Source organism: Bombina bombina, chromosome 1 (assembly GCF_027579735.1).
Source record: "Bombina bombina isolate aBomBom1 chromosome 1, aBomBom1.pri, whole genome shotgun sequence".
NCBI lineage: Eukaryota > Metazoa > Chordata > Amphibia > Anura > Bombinatoridae > Bombina > Bombina bombina.
This window is the reverse complement of record NC_069499.1, coordinates 1525807549-1525825424: the sequence shown is the minus strand read 5'-3', so window position 1 is coordinate 1525825424 and position 17876 is coordinate 1525807549.

The following is a 17876-nucleotide window of genomic DNA, read 5'->3' as shown; positions in this document are numbered from 1 at the left end:
AGGGTGGCGATAGGAATAACCTGCTATTGAGGAGAGAGGCCCGATGGACCTGGTAAAGGTAAACCCGGCCCCGAAGAGGAATGGCTACAGGTTGCAGGTCTATGGCACAATCGTAAGACTGGTGAGGAGGCAACGTACCGGCATGCACCTTGTCAAAAATGTCTAGGAACTCTCGGTACTCCTCTGGAAATTGAGATACCGAAGAAGTGTACAAGACTTTGACTGGTTTCCGAAGAGTTGGAAATACATTGCGGGGACCATGACAAAATTTCAGACCTGCGCCAGTTGAGACTGGGATTGTGCTTTTGGAGCCTGAATAACCAGAAAATGCGGATAGTTTATCACCTGGAACTGGAGGGTTACAAAATGGAGAACCCCAACAGCCAAGGATAACAGAGCATAACGAGTGTGGGCTGAAGGGGCCTGCCATCAATGGCCTCAATAGCAAGCGGAACGGACCAAGGCAATACAGGAATGGAGTACTTTGATACAAAAGCACTGTCAATGAAATAGCCCGCAGCACCGGAGTCAACAAGAGCCTGGGTGACTATGGAGGAGTCCACCCAGGAAAGGACAACCATGACCAAAGGTTTCTCCTTTAGCGGTTCTGGGGATGAGGATAAAACACCTAAGGTCTGTCCCCAACAGGACCCTAGGTGCGAGAGTTTCCCGGCCATGTAGGACAAGATTTTAAAAGGTGGTCCTGTAACCCACAATAGAGGCAGAGCCCCTCCCTCCTCCTAAAGGGCTTTTCCGCCATGGAGAGATGTGTGAATCCCAACTGCATCGGCTCAGCAGTACCTGGTGACTCTGGACCAGGAGGCATGGGAGGAGAGGGAGGCATGGGTGGGAACGAACATGTAGGAGACAACGGAACAAGAAGCTTCTGCAAGTGCTCTTTGAAAGAGGGCCTCTCACTTAGTCTGATGTGAATTAGGATTAAAAAAGACACCAATGCCTCGAGATCCTCTGGTAAATCTCTGGCAGCAACTGCGTCTTTAATCGCATCAGAGAGCCCATGAAAGAAGACGGCAACAAGGGCTTCATTGTTCCAACCTACCTCTGCGGCAAGTGTACGGAACTCAATGGCATACTGAGCAACAGATCTAGTACCTTGCTAAATGGAGTCGTTTAGCAGCAGAGGAGGAGCAAGCCGGAGCATCAAATACACTTCGAAAGGAGGCCAAAAATTCAGGGTAATTTGAAACTACAGGTTTATTAGTCTCCCACAAGGGACTAGCCCAGGCAAGAGCTGTGTCAGAGAGTAACGAGATAAGAAATCCCACCTTAGCTCTGTCAGAGGGAAACGCCTGAGGTAACATCTCAAAGTAAATGCCCACCTGGTTCAAAAACCCTCTGCACTGAATAGGATCACCTCCATATTGCTGAGGTAGAGGTGCAGAACCGGACATGCTCTTGGTAGGACTAGGTGCAGCAGCAGAAATAGGAGCAGCCATAACTTGTGGGACACTCTGGTCCAAATGTGCAGTGCGAGTCAACAGGGTTTGCAGGGCTAGTGCAAATTCATCCAAGCGGTGATCCTGTTCATCCATCCTGGAAATTACTGTAGGTAAAGGTTGATTATTAGCACCATCAGGATTCATGGCCCTTGCATAATATCAGGGTGCCAAGAATCAGACTGAGACGAGAAGTCTAAAAATAATCACACCTTTATTAATAACAAAAAATAATAAAAAGTCCACAAGTCAAATAACAAGCCAGGAATCAAAGCCAGAGCTGGTAGTCAGAGGAGCCGAGTCAGGAGCCAAAGTGAGTAGTCAGATGAGCCGGAATAAGGAACAAGGAGAACAGCAGAGTCAGGAACAAGCCAAGAATCAGGAACCAGAAGAGACTTCAGACAGCCAGGTAATACACAGGAATTCACAAACAGGTCTGAGACAACGCAAGGGCAAAGCATACTGAACAGAGGCCCTTTAAATAATAAGTGATGACATCACAATTCTGAGACTGCAACCTGTCTCACACGGATGATGTGCACCAGTCCAGCCATAAGAGGGCATGCAGGAAATGAGCAGCATCAGACACTCTGCACCAGATTCAGTAAAAGGTGAGTAAAATAACAAGCCAGGAATCAAAAATTTAAATGTCTTGGAATGGCCAAGTTAAAGCCCAGACCTCAATCCAATTGAGAATCTGTGATTTTACTTGCTGTACACCAGCGGGACCAATCCAACTTGAGGGAGCTGGAGCAGTTTTGCCTTGAAGAATAGGCAAAAATCCCAGTGGCTAGATGTGCCATGCTTATAGAGACATACCCCAAGAGCCTTGCAGCCGTAATTGCTGTATGAGGTGGCTCTACAAAGTTTTGACTTTGTGGGGTAAATAGTTATGCACTCTCACATTTTCTGGTTTTTGTCTTATTTCTTGTTTGTTTTACAATAAAAAATATTTAGCATCTTCAAAAAAGTAGGCATGCTGCAGGCCCAGACTGACCATAGTGCATTCAGGACAAATGCCCGGTGGGCTTCCGGCTACCTTAGCCCCATCCCCTATTAGGTCCTCACACAGAATAAGTGCAGTCTGTTGCTCTTACTTTCCCCCATTTTTTTTATTTTTTATTTAGTGTTGTAACATTGTGTAGTTTTAATACGCACCGTATTAAAACTACATCATGTCACAAAAATTAATAAAACTGGGCTGCCGGTTAGCCCCACCCACCATTACCATCCACTAGTGTGACATCATCATGGGCAGCCTGTCTCCTTTGCTAGACTTGGGCCACAACCACCTATCATCATACACAGCATCACTTCCAGGGCCGTGTGTAACCCCTGCGCACTGCGTAGCTGTGGCTTCAAAACCAGTCAAATGTTTTGGCGCACAGCTGCACGTGTCATGGTGAGGTGGTGCTATTGCTGGGTCTCTGGGTGAGTGTGGCTGTGGAGTCTGTCATCTCGGTCTGCGGGTCTATGATTCCATGTCAGTGAGTGAGGTTGCCGGTCAGGAGGGTAATCGAATCAGTGACGGTAAGTGACTCACATGATGATAGATCTTGTTTTCTGATCTATCGGGGAAGGGCAGCAGCAGCAGCCAGGGTACAGAGTAACTCATGAAAGAGCAGGGAGGGTGGAGGCTCAGGCTGGTGCTCTGACCGGCGTCTCACTAATAATACTCTCGGGTCAGAATAATCACACCTTTATTAATAACAAAAAATAATAAAAAGTCCACAAGTCAAATAACAAGCCAGGAATCAAAGCCAGAGCTGGTAGTCAGAGGAGCCGAGTCAGGAGCCAAAGCGAGTAGTCAGATGAGTTGGAAAGGAACAAGGAGAACAGCAGAGTCAGGAACAAGCCAAGAATCAAGAACCAGAAGAGACTTCAGACAGCCAGGTAATACACAGGAACTCACAAACAGGTCTGAGACAACGCAAGGACAAAGCATACTGAACAGAGGCCCTTAAAATAATAAGTGATGACATCACAATTCTGAGACTGCAACCTGTCTCACACGGATGATGTACACCAGTCCAGCCATAAGAGGGCATGCAGGAAATGAGCAGCATAAGACACTCTGCGCCAGATTCAGTAAAAGGTGAGTAAAATAACAAGCCAGGAATCAAAGCCAGAGCTGGTAGTCAGAGGAGCCGAGTCAGGAGCCAAAGCGAGTAGTCAGATGAGCCGGAATAAGGAACAAGGAGAACAGCAGAGTCAGGAACAAGCCAAGAATCAGGAACCAGAAGAGACTTCAGACAGCCAGGTAATACACAGGAACTCACAAACAGGTCTGAGACAACGCAAGGGCAAAGCATACTGAAAAGAGGCCCTTTAAATAATAAGTGATGACATCACAATTCTGAGACTGCAACCTGTCTCACACGGATGATGTACACCAGTCCAGCCATAAGAGGGCATGCAGGAAATGAGCAGCATCAGACACTCTGCATCAGATTCAGTAAAAGGTGAGTAAAATGGCTGCCAGCAGCACATGGCAAACAAAGCAGGGAAAAAACCCTTACAGTGGAGAAGTAAAGATCACGGTTGGGTTATAAATAAATATCAGAAACTTTCAACATCCCACAGTGCACCATTAAATCCATTATTACAAAATGGAAAGAATATGGCACCACAACAAACCTGCCAAAAGAGAGCCGCCCACCAAAACTTAAAACCATGCAAGGAGGGCATTTATTAGAGAGGCAACAAAGATATCAAAGATAACCCCGAAGGAGCTGCAAAGCTTCACAACAGAGATTGGAGTATCTGTCCATAGGGCCACTTTAAGCTGTACACTCCACAGAGCTGGGCTTTATGGAAGTAAGGCCAGAAAAAAGACATTGCTTAAAGAAAAAAAAAAAGCAAACACATTTGCTGTTGGCCAAAAGGCATGTGGGAGACTCCCCAAATATATGAAAAAAAAGTTACTCTGGTCAGATGAGACTAAAATTGAGCTTTTTGGCCATCAAGGAAAATGCTTTGTCTGGCAGAAACCCAACACCTCTCATCACCCCAAGAACACCCCCAGTGAAGCATGGTGGTGGCAGCATCATGCTGTAGGAATGTTTTTAATCAGCAGGGACTGGGAGTCTGGTCAGAATTGAAGGAATGATGGATAGTGCTAAATACAGGGAAATTCTTGAGAGAAACTTGTTTCAGTCTTTCAGAGATTTGAGACTGGGACAGGGGTTCACCTTATAGCAGGACAATGACCATAAGCATACTGCTAAAGCAACACTCAAGTGGTTTAATGGGAAACATTTAAATGTCTTGGAATGGCCAAGTTAAAGCCCAGACCTCAATCCAATTGAGAATCTGTGGTTTTACTTGCTGTACACCAGCGGGACCAATCCAACTTGAGGGAGCTGGAGCAGTTTTGCCTTGAAGAATAGGCAAAAATCCCAGTGGCTAGAAGTGCCATGCTTATAGAGACATACCCCAAGAGCCTTGCAGCCATAATTGCTGTAAGAGGTGGCTCTACAAAGTTTTGACTTTGTGGGGTAAATAGTTATGCACTCTCACATTTTCTGGTTTTTGTCTTATTTCTTGTTTGTTTTACAATAAAAAATATTTAGCATCTTCAAAAAAGTAGGCATGCTGCAGGCCCAGACTGACCATAGTGCATTCAGGACAAATGCCTGGTGGGCTTCCGGCTACCTTAGCCCCATCCCCTATTAGGTCCTCACACAGAATAAGTGCAGTCTGTTGCTCTTACTTTCCCCCATTTTTTTTTTAATTTAGTGTTGTAACATTGTGTAGTTTTAATATGCACCGTATTAAAAGTACATCATGTCACAAAAATTAATAAAACTGGGCTGCCGGTTAGCCCCACCCACCATTACCGTCCACTAGTGTGACATCATCATGGGCAGCCTGTCTCCCTTGCTAGACTTGGGCCACAACCACCTACCATCATACACAGCATCACTTCCAGGGCCGTGTGTAACCCCTGCGCACTGCGCAGCTGTGGCTTCACATGTTTTGGTGCACAGCTGCACGTGTCATGGTGAGGTGGTGCTATTGCTGGGTCTCTGGGTTTTGTGGCTGTGGAGTCTGTCATCTCGGTCTGCGGGTCTATGATTCCATGATAGTGAGTGAGGTTGCCGGTCAGGAGGGTAATCGAATCAGTGACGGTAAGTGACTCACATGATGATAGATCTTGTTTTCTGATCTATCGGGGGAAAGGCAGCAGCAGCCAGGGTACAGAGTAACTCATGAAAGAGCAAGGAGGGTGGAGGCTCAGGCCGGTGCTCTGACCGGCATCACACTAATAATACTCTCGGGTCAGAAGTCACTCACTGTGCTCAGCTGCACTGAAAGACACAAAGGGGCTGAATTATCAAGCTCCGGAAACAGAATTATCAAGATCGCCGGAAACAGAAGTTATGAAGCAGAGGTCTAAAGACTGCTGCTCCATAACTTGTCTGCTTGTTCTGAGGCGGCGGACAGAAATCAACCTGATCAAATATGATTGGCTGGTGAACGGCTTGTGCAATGATAAATGCCGACAGCATATGCATATGCATTTATCGATGTGCAGCGGATATGATATGCTACATTGTATCATGTCCGCTCGCACTTTGATAAATATGCCCCTTAGTGCAGAGATCATTTCATGGACGTAGGGTAAGGCATGCAAGCAAGAGCTGCTACTGCCGTTCTTCCTTAGGAACTAATAATAAAATGTGACATAATTTACTGCAGTACTTGGGAGCCAAGCATTTTTATTAACAGCCTCTGTGCTGCAACTTAGCTGAAAGGCTGTGTTAACCTTTTAACTACTGACATAGCTGCCAGGCTGTAGACTTACCCAGCCTAATTCATACAGCCTGCTCTAAAAAAATTAAAATCTTTGTATTTATCCCTAATTAATTTCTCATTATTCCATGTACATCTCTAAGATGTATATATATATATATATATATATATATATATAAATATATATATATATATATATATATATAATTGTGTGTGTATGTGTGTGTGTGTGTATGTACAGTATATGTCTATTGTGTGTCTCTATTATATATGTGTATTTAGTCTGTGTGTAATTAGTCTCCCTATGGGAAAAAGGGGCAACCAGACGTGGACTCCTTGCTCAGTGTGCTTAGAGGAATATGGCTACACCTCACTGATGAGGCCCAATGAAGGCCGAAATGATCATCTGGGGTTGCTGTGTTCCTCGTTCAGAGAGAAATTGCCTGCTATTTCGGTGCTGGACTGACCATAATAGGCAGGATCAGACTTATATGCTACAGGAAAGTTCTACTCTGTGAAAAGCATTACTGGGCTAAAAGAACCTGAACCCAGGTGGTAAATCGCCATAAACAGGCTAACAATGTTATTGAGCCGGTGGTTCGTTCCTGTGAGTGTACTTCTCTGTGTGTGGCTATATATATATATATATATATATATATATATATATCAGTAGTTTGGCAAGAATATAATTGACCATTCAAGGGCCCCTGAGAGCGGCAGTTCATATATATATGTATATGTACAAACACTCTACAAAGGGCGTCCCTCTTTGGAATTTTGGAATGTTGGAAGGTATGTGTATATGATGTGTGTATTTGCATGCATGTGTATCTATATGTATGTGGTGTGTGTGTATATTGTGGGTCTCTGCATGTATGTGATGTGTGTATTTGTATATATGTTTATCTGCATGTTTGTGAATGCTGTGTAGTGTATGTATGTGGGGTGTATATGTTGTGTGTCTGCATATATGTATGTACAGTATCCCACAAAAGTGAGTACACTCCTATCATTTTTGTAAATATTGTATTCTTTCTTTTCATATAACAACACTGAAGAAATGACACTTTGCTACAATGTAAAGTAGTGAGTGTGCAGCCTGTATAGCAGTGCAAATTTGCTATCTCCTAAAAACAACTTAACACACAGCAATCAATGTCTAAACCATTGGCAATAAAAGTGAGTACACCCCTAAGGAGAAATGTCCAAATTGGGCCCAAAGTGTCAATATTTTGTGTGGCCACCATTATTTTCCAGCACTGCCTTAACCCTCTTGGGCATGGAGTTCACCAGAGCTTCACAGGTTGCCACTGGAGTCCTCTTCCACTCCTCCATGACGACATCACGGAGCTGGTGAATGTTAGAGACCTTGCGCTCCCCCACCTTCCATTTGAGGATGCCCCACAGATGCTCAATAGGGTTTAGGTCTGGAGACATGCTTGGCCAGTCCATCACCTTTACCCTCAGCTTCTTTAGCAAGGCAGTGGTCGTCTTGGATGTGTGTTTGTGGTCATTATCATGTTGGATTACTGCCCTGCGGCCCAGTCTCTGAAGGGAGGGGACCATGCTCTGCTTCAGTATGTCACAGTACATGTTGGCATTTATGGTTCCCTCAATAAACTTTAGCTCCACAGTGCCAGCAGCACTCATGCAGGCCCAGACCATGACACTCCCACCACCATGCTTGACTGTAGGCAAGACACATTTATCTTTGTACTCCTCATCTGGTTGCCGCCATACACGCTTCACACCATCTGAACCAAATAAGTTTATCATGGTCTTATCGGACCAGAGGAAAAGGTTCCTGTAATCCATGTCCTTAGTCTGCTTGTCTTCAGCAAACTGTTTCCGGGCTTTCTTGTGCATCATCTTTAGACAGCCATGCAGACCAATTTAATGCGGTGTGCCGTGTATGGTCTGAGCACTGACAGGCTGACCCCCCACCCCTTCAACCTCTGCAGCAATGCTGGCAGCACTCATACATCTATTTCCCAAAGACAACCTCTGGATATGATGCTGAGCACGTGCACTCAACTTCTTTGGTCGACTATGGCGAGGCCTGTTCTGTGTGGAACCTGTCCTGTGAAACCGCTGTATGGTCTTGCCCACCGTGCTGCAGCTCAGTTTCAGGGTCTTGGCAATCTTCTTATAGCCTAGGCCATCTTTAAGTAGAGCAACAATTTTTTTTTTTAGATCCTCAGAGAGTTCTTTGCCATGAGATGCCATGTTGAACTTCCGGTGACCAGTATGAGAGACTGTGAGAGCGATAACACCAAATTTAACATACCTGCTCCCCATTCACAATTGAGACCTTGTAACACTAACGGGTCACATGACACCGGGGAAGGTAAATGACTAATTGGGGCCCAATTTGGGCATTTCCACTTAGGGGTGTACTCACTTTTGTTTTCAACGGTTTAGATATTAATGGCTGTGTGTAATTATTTTGAGGGGCAGCAAATGTACACTGTTATACAGTCTGTACACTCACTACATTGCATTGTAGCAAACTGTAATTTCTTCAGTATTGTCACACTTTTACTGCAGGCCCAGATCATGACACTCCCACCACCATGCTTGACTATAGGCAAGACACACTTGTCTTTGTACTCCTCATCTGGTTGCCGCCATACACGCTTGACACCATCTGAACCAAATAAGTTTATCATGGTCTCATCGGACCAGAGGACAAGGTTCCAGTAATCCATGTCCTTAGTCTGCTTGTCTTCAGCAAACTGTTTCCGGGCTTTCTTGTGCATCATCTTTAGACAGCCATGCAGACCAATTTAATGCAGTGTGCCGCGTATGGTCTGAGCACTGACAGGCTGACCACCCACCCCTTCAACCTCTGCAGCAATGCTGGCAGCACTCATACATCTATTTCCCAGCTCAGTTTCAGGGTCTTGGCAATCTTCTTATAGCCTAGGCCATCTTTATGTAGAGCAACAATTCTTTTTTTCAGATCCTCAGAGAGTTCCTTGCCATGAGGTGCCATGTTGAGCTTCCAGTGACCATTATAAGAGACTGTGAGAGCGATAACACCAAATTTAACATACCTGCTCCCCATTCACACTTGAGACCTTGTAACACTAACGAGTCACATGACACCGGGGAAGGTAAATGACTAATTGGGGCCTAATTTGGACATTTCCACTTAGGGTTGTACTCACTTTTGTTGTCAACAGTTTAGATATTAATGGCTGTGTGTAATTATTTTGAGGGGCAGCAAATGTACACTGTTATACAGTCTGTACACTCACTACTTTACTTGTAGCAAATTGTCATTTCTTCAGTATTGTCACATGAAAATATATAATAAAATATTTACAAAAATGTGAGGGGTGTACTCACTTTTGTTGGATACTGTACAGGGAGTGCAGAATTATTAGGCAAATGAGTATTTTGACCACATCATCCTCTTTATGCATGTTGTCTTACTCCAAGCTGTATAGGCTCGAAAGCCTACTACCAATTAAGCATATTAGGTGATGTGCATCTCTGTAATGAGAAGGGGTGTGGTCTAATGACATCAACACCCTATATCAGGTGTGCATAATTATTTGGCAACTTCCTTTCCTTTGGCAACATGGGTCAAAAGAAGGACTTGACAGGCTCAGAAAAGTAAAAAATAGTGAGATATCTTTCAGAGGGATGCAGCACTCTTAAAATTGCAAAGCTTCTGAAGCGTGATTATCGAACAATCAAGCGTTTCATTCAAAATAGTCAACAGGGTCGCAAGAAGCGTGTGGAAAAACCAAGGCGCAAAATAACTGCCCATGAACTGAGAAAAGTCAAGCGTGCAGCTGTCAAGGTGCCACTTGCCACCAGTTTGGCCATATTTCAGAGCTGCAACATCACTGGAGTGCCCAAAAGCACAAGGTGTGCAATACTCAGAGACATGGCCAAGGTAAGAAAGGCTGAAAGACGACCACCACTGAACAAGACACACAAGCTGAAACGTCAAGACTGGGCCAAGAAATATCTCAAGACTGATTTTTCTAAGGTTTTATGGACTGATGAAATGAGAGTGAGTCTTGATGGGCCAGATGGATGGGCTCGTGGCTGGATTGGTAAAGGGCAGAGAGCTCCAGTCCGACTCAGACGCCAGCAAGGTGGAGGTGGAGTACTGGTTTGGGCTGGTATCATCAAAGATGAGCTTGTGGGGTCTTTTCGGGTTGAGGATGGAGTCAAGCTCAACTCCCAGTCCTACTGCCAGTTTCTGGAAGACACCTTCTTCAAGCAGTGGTACAGGAAGAAGTCTGCATCCTTCAAGAAAAACATGATTTTCATGCAGGACAATGCTCCATCACACGCGTCCAAGTACTCCACAGCGTGGCTGGTAAGAAAGGGTATAAAAGAAGAAAATCTATTGATGGTGAACAGATCAAAACACTGACAGAATCCATGGATGGCAGGCTTTTGAGTGTCCTTGTAAAGAAAGGTGGCTATAATGGTCACTGATTTGTTTTTGTTTTGTTTTTGAATGTCAGGAATGTATATTTGTGAATGTTGAGATGTTATATTGGTTTCACTGGTAAAAATAAATAATTGAAATGGGTATATATTTGTTTTTTGTTAAGTTGCCTAATAATTATGCACAGTAATACTCACCTGCACACACAGATATCCCCCTAAAATAGCTATAACTAAAAACAAACTAAAAACTACTTCCAAAACTATTCAGCTTTGATATTAATGAGTTTTTTGGGTTCATTGAGAACATGGTTGTTGTTCAATAATAAAATTAATCCTCACAACTTGCCTAATAATTCTGCACTCCCTGTATATATAAGTATGTTTATATGTTTGTTTGACTGTGATCCTGCATTGTGTGGCTGTTTAGGGACCCAGGTTTTGGAAGAGACCTTGATGTGGTACCTGGGCTTCCTGAGAGTGCTGTTTTTGTACCCAGGGCTGTGCATGTTGCAGGGTCATAGGATGTGTACCTGGTCCGGCCTGAGAGTGCTGTCCTCTTTCGTGTTTTGTATATGTATGGGGAGATTACATAAGCCTTGCCACCCTTCATTTTTTCCCAGTTTGTTTGACTGTGAGCCTGCATTGTGTGGCTGTTTAGGAACCCAGGTTTTGGAAGAGACCTTGACGTGGTACCTGCTCTTGTCCCATTTGGCCAGATGCGGTAACTAACTCTTCCATTGTTACCTTTTATCTTAGTTGTGAGTATGTAAGTGAGTGCTGAACTTTTTCTGTGTGCTATATTATTGTATATATTTTTTGTAATTTACCCATTTGGGACGTGCACCCAGACCTGACTGGGGTTAAACTGCCTGTGGCTCTATGGACGGTGCAGCTTCCTGAGAGTGCTGTTTTTGCACCCAGGGCTGTGCATGTTGCAGGGTCATGGGATGTGTACCCGGTCTGGCCTGAGAGTGCTGTCCCCTTTCGTGTTTTGTATATATATATGTATATATATATGTATATAGGCAAAAAGAGTCAGTTGCACTCTCACAAACAGTTCTCCAAGGGCCAGGGTGCTAGAGTAGTTGAAATGTAGCAAAACAGGAAACGGCACTCTCTGGACTTAAGTAAAAAACAAATAGTTTATTCGAGTTTGATGTTATTGGCGTCTGTAGCATTAATGGTACATATGACCCTTGACTATGTAGTACGGGTATTATGAGTTAGGCATTAACTATAAGTGCATTGCGTGAATTGCATTTCAACATGATGAGGTGCCGATGTTTAACTAAACGTTTTTTCAAACCCTTTTTTCTAAACCTTCTTGTTTTCCTGTACTTAGCTAATAATATTGTGATATGTCTCTTTATAATGACACACTGCCACTGGGTTATTAGAAGTACTAATATACAGCAGGTGTATTATGTGGTAGGATGATGTGTTGATTTGCTAATTGACCTGATGCTAATTAACCATAATGATTTGGTTTCTTTGATGTGATTGTTGCATTGGTAAATGTATTTACTTTGAACTGGTTGTTTGGTTGCTATGGCAACCATTTTTGGCGGTTTTTTGCACTAGGGGGAGGGGTTTGTGTATGCTTAAATGTTTGTTTCACTGGTATGTTGTTGGTCTGATGAAGGGGAGCATTCCCCGAAACGTTACCGAATAAACTATTTGTTTTTTACTTAAGTCCAGAGAGTGCTGTTTCCTGTTTTGCTATATATATATATATATATATATATATATATATATATATATATATATATATATATATATATATATATATATATATATATTTATATATATAAAAAAAAAGTCTAAACTAATATGAGAGCCATTTCTTTCCTAAGATATGGAGAGTCCATGACGTCATCAATTACTAGTGGGAATATCCCTCCTGGCCAGCAGGAGGAGGCTAAGAGCACCACAGCAAAGCTGTTAAGTGTCACTCACCTACCCATAATCCCCAGTCATTCACTATGCCTCTGTCAATGGAGGAGGTGAAGTTTTGGTGTCTGAAGAAAATTGGATTTTTTTCGCTTCAAGCAAGATTTTTGGGTCTAGCTGTAGTCCACGTTAATCTCTTCAGTAGAGTAGTGATGGTTTTAAAGCAGTTAGGAACTTGTGAGGTGGGCCTTGCTCTGTTTTCCTAACATATTGCTGCCCTAGTATAGAAAGCCAGAGTAGATTTAGTCTGTTCTTTCTTTTTTCTATAGGCCTCTGTAAGCAATATGTGTCCTTTTCACGCCTGTCTCCCTGCCGGACAGATAATTTGCATGTAAGTGCATTTTGTCTTCTAGGTGAGGAGACTTGCACTTCATAGTTTTTAAAATTAAAGAATAGCTCTCTGCTTTTATTATTGGGACTAAAGAAGGAATCCTTAGTTGAGGACTTTCTACAGGCAGTATGCAGGCACTTTTTATTGTATGTGACAAGAGACTTAGAGTTAATTCCCTTTACGGGTATGAAGGGGTTAATTCCTTATTCCGACTCATTTGTTTTTACTGTAAAGTACTTCCATGCAAGTCCTTGGTTGTCTTTTGAATTATATTAACTCTGTGGGACATGTCAACAATTTTTTTTTTATTGTCTCTGTTGGTTTTTTTGTAACTACGACGGCTCATATTTGACTAAGGGTTATATTTATGTAAGTGCGAGCAGACATGATACGATGTAGTGTATCATGTCCGCTGCACATCGATAAATGCCGACAGCATACGCTGTCGGCATTTATCATTGCACCAGCAGTTCTTGTGAACTGCTGGTGCAATGCCGCCCCCTGCAGAATAGCCGCTAGCAGGGGGTGTCAATCAATCAACCCAATCGTATTCGATCGGGTTGATTTCTGTCCGCCGCCTCAGAGCAGATTGAAGGCTCGCCGGAAACAAGGAGCATCAAGCTCCATACAGAGCTGGATAAATTGACCCCTAAGTGTTTAGTTTTGTTTTTGAGCCAGATTGGAAGCGCACGCTTTGTTTAATAGCGCAGCTTTTTTTCATCCCGGTCATGTTACCTTCCACTTCTGCTTTGGAGCAGTGTCGGCTGCTTCCGTGAGAGGATTCTGTATTAGTGCAGTAAGTAGCTTGCTGAATAGATGCGGATTGATACTGCTGTTCTTTGTTTATTAAACTGAATAAATTTAATCGTAACAGTTTTTCTGTATATAGCAGAAAGTGACCTGTTTGCTGTTTCCTCACACTTACATTGCATAATATATTTGTATCCAGATTAGCTACAGTCTGCTTAATACCGGAGGGATAGGCACCTCAGTTTAATGCTGAGGTGCAGAGAGTCAGAGATTCTTAGTTAAGGCGAAACTCTATTGCTCTCAGCAATCTAAATTAAAGTGTCAAATTTAAAGGGCCAGTAACAATTAAAAATAGTTTTGTTTTTTTTTGTGATCATTTTGTCAGGGAGCAGGAGTCTCATATCAAGATAATGTTTGCTGTGCCTAGAGAACCTGGTTGCATTTCTATGCAATTTTGTACCTCATGTTTAAACAAATCTTTAAAATGTAAAGTTAAAGTTTTTTATTTCTGAGCCAAATGTCTCTAAAAATGATGCTGTTTAGGCTATGCCACAGTTCTTCTCAAACGTCCCAAGCCTCATTGGGTCACATGCAGTGCCCTGCAGTTCCTCTCAGACTCCAAGTGGAGTTTATTTGCTTGCAGAATTTGCTGCACAGGTATCTTCTGAGGTATCTGCAGTATTATATGTTTTTCCTTTGTTGAGGAAAATTAAAGATTCAGATTGTAAGGTTTCTGTTCCACCTGCTGCTACACTGGTTTGCCCTCCTCATAAGTCTCATTGGTAGCCTCTGAGGGTGAGAGCTCAGATTCGGACAGTATAATTCCTTTCTTCTGATGCTGAAGAAATAACCTTCAAATTTAAGCTTGAACACCTTTGTGCATTGTTAAAGGAGGTTTTAGCTACTTTGGACGACTCTTATACTCCTGTTGTAGTCAACCCTAAGAAGTCTAGTAAACGTATAGTCCTAAGGACATCAAAGTCCTTTTGTTCCTTTTGTAACTTCTAAGGAAAGTCTTCCTCTACCAAACAGGAACAGTCCAAGTCTTCTAGGAAAACCCAATCATCTTGGAACAAGGGGAAGCGATGAAAGAAACCGGCATTTGAGTCTAAGTCGGCATGAAAGGTTTGGCCCGTCCAGGATCAGATCAAGTGGGGGGCGGTCTTTCTCTATTTTTCAGGATAAGATATGTCCCAGATCCTTGGGCTGTGGACATAGTATCAAAGGGTTTCAAGATTAAATTCTAAATGTTCTCTTCCAGGGGCAAATTCCTCCTCTCAAGTTCGGCAGTCCAGATGAAGAAGTGGGGCATTCTTGAACTCTGTTCAGGGCCTTTTCTTTCTGGGGGTGATAGTTCTAGTTCCACTAAGGGAACAGGGCCTATGGTTCTATTCAATCCTGTTTGTGGTTCCCAAACAGAGGGAACTTTTCAACCCATTCTAGACCTTAAGAGTCTCAACAGGTTGTTTAGGGTACCATCCTTCAAAATAGAAATTATTAGTTCCATTCTTCCTTTGGTCTAAGAGGGTCAGTTCATGACAACCATAGACCTGAAGGATTCGTATCTTTATGTTCCCATTCACAGGGATCAGTTTTAGTACCCAAGCTTTGCCTTTATAGACAGACATTTTCAGTCTGTGGTGTCTTTTGGCAGTGATTCTGGAAAGAGTTCCCTTGTCCAGCTACAGTTTTTCTTAGGGACCATTATATATATTCCCTATCTATGAAAATATTTCTGACAGAGGTCAGAAAATCCAATATTTTTTACTCTTGCCTCTCTCTGCAGTCTACTGTTCAGCCATCAGTGACTCAATGTATGGAAATCGGTCTGATGGTCATTTTCATGGACTTCATTCCCTTTGTTCGATTCCATTTGAGAGTTCTGCAGTTTGGCATACTCAGACAATGGAACGGAAACCAATCAGATCTGTTTAAGAGGAGAGATTTAGACCCGTCTCTCCTGTGGTGGTTTTCTCAGGAGCATTTCATTCAGGACACATGCGTCCGGACATCTTCATGGGTGATTGTGACCACGGATGCCAGCCTGCTAAGCTGGGGAGCAGTCTGGAACTCGTTGAAGGCACAGTGACTTTAGATTTGGGAGAAGTCTGCTCTCCCCATAAACATCTTGGAGTTGAGAGTGATTTACAATGCTCTGATGGCTTGGCCTCAGTTGTCCTTAGCCAGTTTTTTTAGGTTCCAGTCGGACAACATCTCCTCAGTGGCTTACATCAACCACCAGGGAGGAACTCGGAGTTCATTAACCATGAGGGAGATGACTCAGATTATTTAGTGGGAGGAAGCACTCAATTGTTTATCTGCCATTCACATTCCAGAAATAGACAACTGGGAAGCGGATTTCCTGAGCAGACAGACATTTCATCGCAGGGAGTTGGCTCTTTATCTTGAGGTGTTCTCCAGGTTAACCCTCAAATGGCAGATGCTGGAGTTGGCTCTGATGGCGTATTGACAGAACACCAAGCTTCTAAGGTACGGTTCAAGGTTAACAGATCTTCAGGCCACCTATAGATGCTCTGGCGGGTTCTTGGGATTTTAGTCTAGCATATCTGTTTCCTCCATTTGCTCTCCTTCCATGAGTTATTGCTTGTATCAAACAGGAGAGAGAGAGATCATTGGTAATTCTAATAGCTCCTGCATGGCCTGCAGGATCTGGTATGCAGACCTAGTGAAGATGTAATCTCTTCCACCTTGGAGGTTGCTTCTGAGGAAGGACCTTCTAACTCAGGGTCCATTACTTTATCCAAATCTTGTTTCTCTGAAGCTGACTGCTTGGAGATTGAACGCTTATTTCTGTCTAAGCGTTGTTTTTCTGAGTCAGTCATTGAGACCATGATTCAGGCTTGCAAGCCTGTTTCAAGAAAGATTTACCACAAGGTATGGCATAAATACCTTCATTGGTGTAAATCCAAAGGCTACTCTTGGAGTAGGGTCAGGATTCCTAGGATTTTTATCTTTTCTCTAGGAAGGTCTGAAGAAGGGATTTCCATTCAGTGATTGGAAGGGTCAGATTTCTGCATTGTCTTTTTTGTTTCACAAGAATCTGGCAGATGTGCCAGATGTTCAATATTTTTGTCAGGCCCTGGTCAGAATCAGGCCTGTGTTTATGTCTGTTGCATCTCCTTGGAGTTTTAACCTTGTTCCTAAAGTTTTGTATCAGGCTCTGTTTGAGCCATTGCATTCCATAGATATTAAGTTGTTATCTTGGAATGTTTTGTTTCTTATTGCTATTTCTTCTGCTCGGGGAGTTTCTGAACTCTCGGCTTTGCAGTGTGATTCACCTTATCTTATCTTTCATGCTAATAAGGCGGTTCTTTGTACTAAGTTGGGTTTTCTTCCAAAAGTGGTTTCGGATAGAAATATTAATCAGGCAATTGTTGTTCCTTCTCTATGTCCTAATCCTTCTTCTTATAAGGAACGTTTGTTGCGCAAACAGGATGTTGTGCGTGCTCTAAAATTCTTCCTACACGTAACTAAGGATTTTTGCCAGTACTCTGCCCTGTTTGTTTGTTTCTCTGAAAAATGTAAAGGTCAGAAAGCTACTGCTACTTCTCTTTCTCTCTGGTTGAGAAGTATAATTCGTTTTGCTTATGAGATGGCTAGTCAGCAGCCTCCTGAGAGAATTACACCTCGTTCCACGAGGGCTGCCTCCTCTTCTTGGGCTTTCAAAAATGAAGCTTCTGTGGAACAGATTTGCAAGGCTGCAGTTTGGCCCTCTCTGTATATTTTTTCCAAATTTTCCAAATTTGATTCTTTTGCCTTGGCTAAGGCTTATTTTTGGAGAAAGGTTCTTCAAGCGGCTGTGCCATCTGTTTAGGTCTGCCTGTCTTGTTCTCCCTCCCTAGTCATCTGTGTCCTCTAGCTTGTGTATTGGTTTCCTCTAGTAATTGATGATGTTGTGGACTTTCCATATCTTAGGAAAGAAAATACAATTTATGCTTACCTGATAACTTTCTTTCCGAAAATGGAGAGTCCACGACCCCACCCTTAAATTTAAGACAGTTATTTTTGACTAAACCTCAGGCACCTCTACACCTTTGTGTTATTCCTTTTTTCCATTTTCCTTTGGTCAAATGGCTGGGGATTATGGGTAGGCGAGTGACACTTAATAGCTTTGCTGTGGTGCTCTTTGCCTCCTCCTGCTGGCCAGGAGTGATATTCCCACAAGTAATTGATGACGTTGTGGACTCTCCATATCC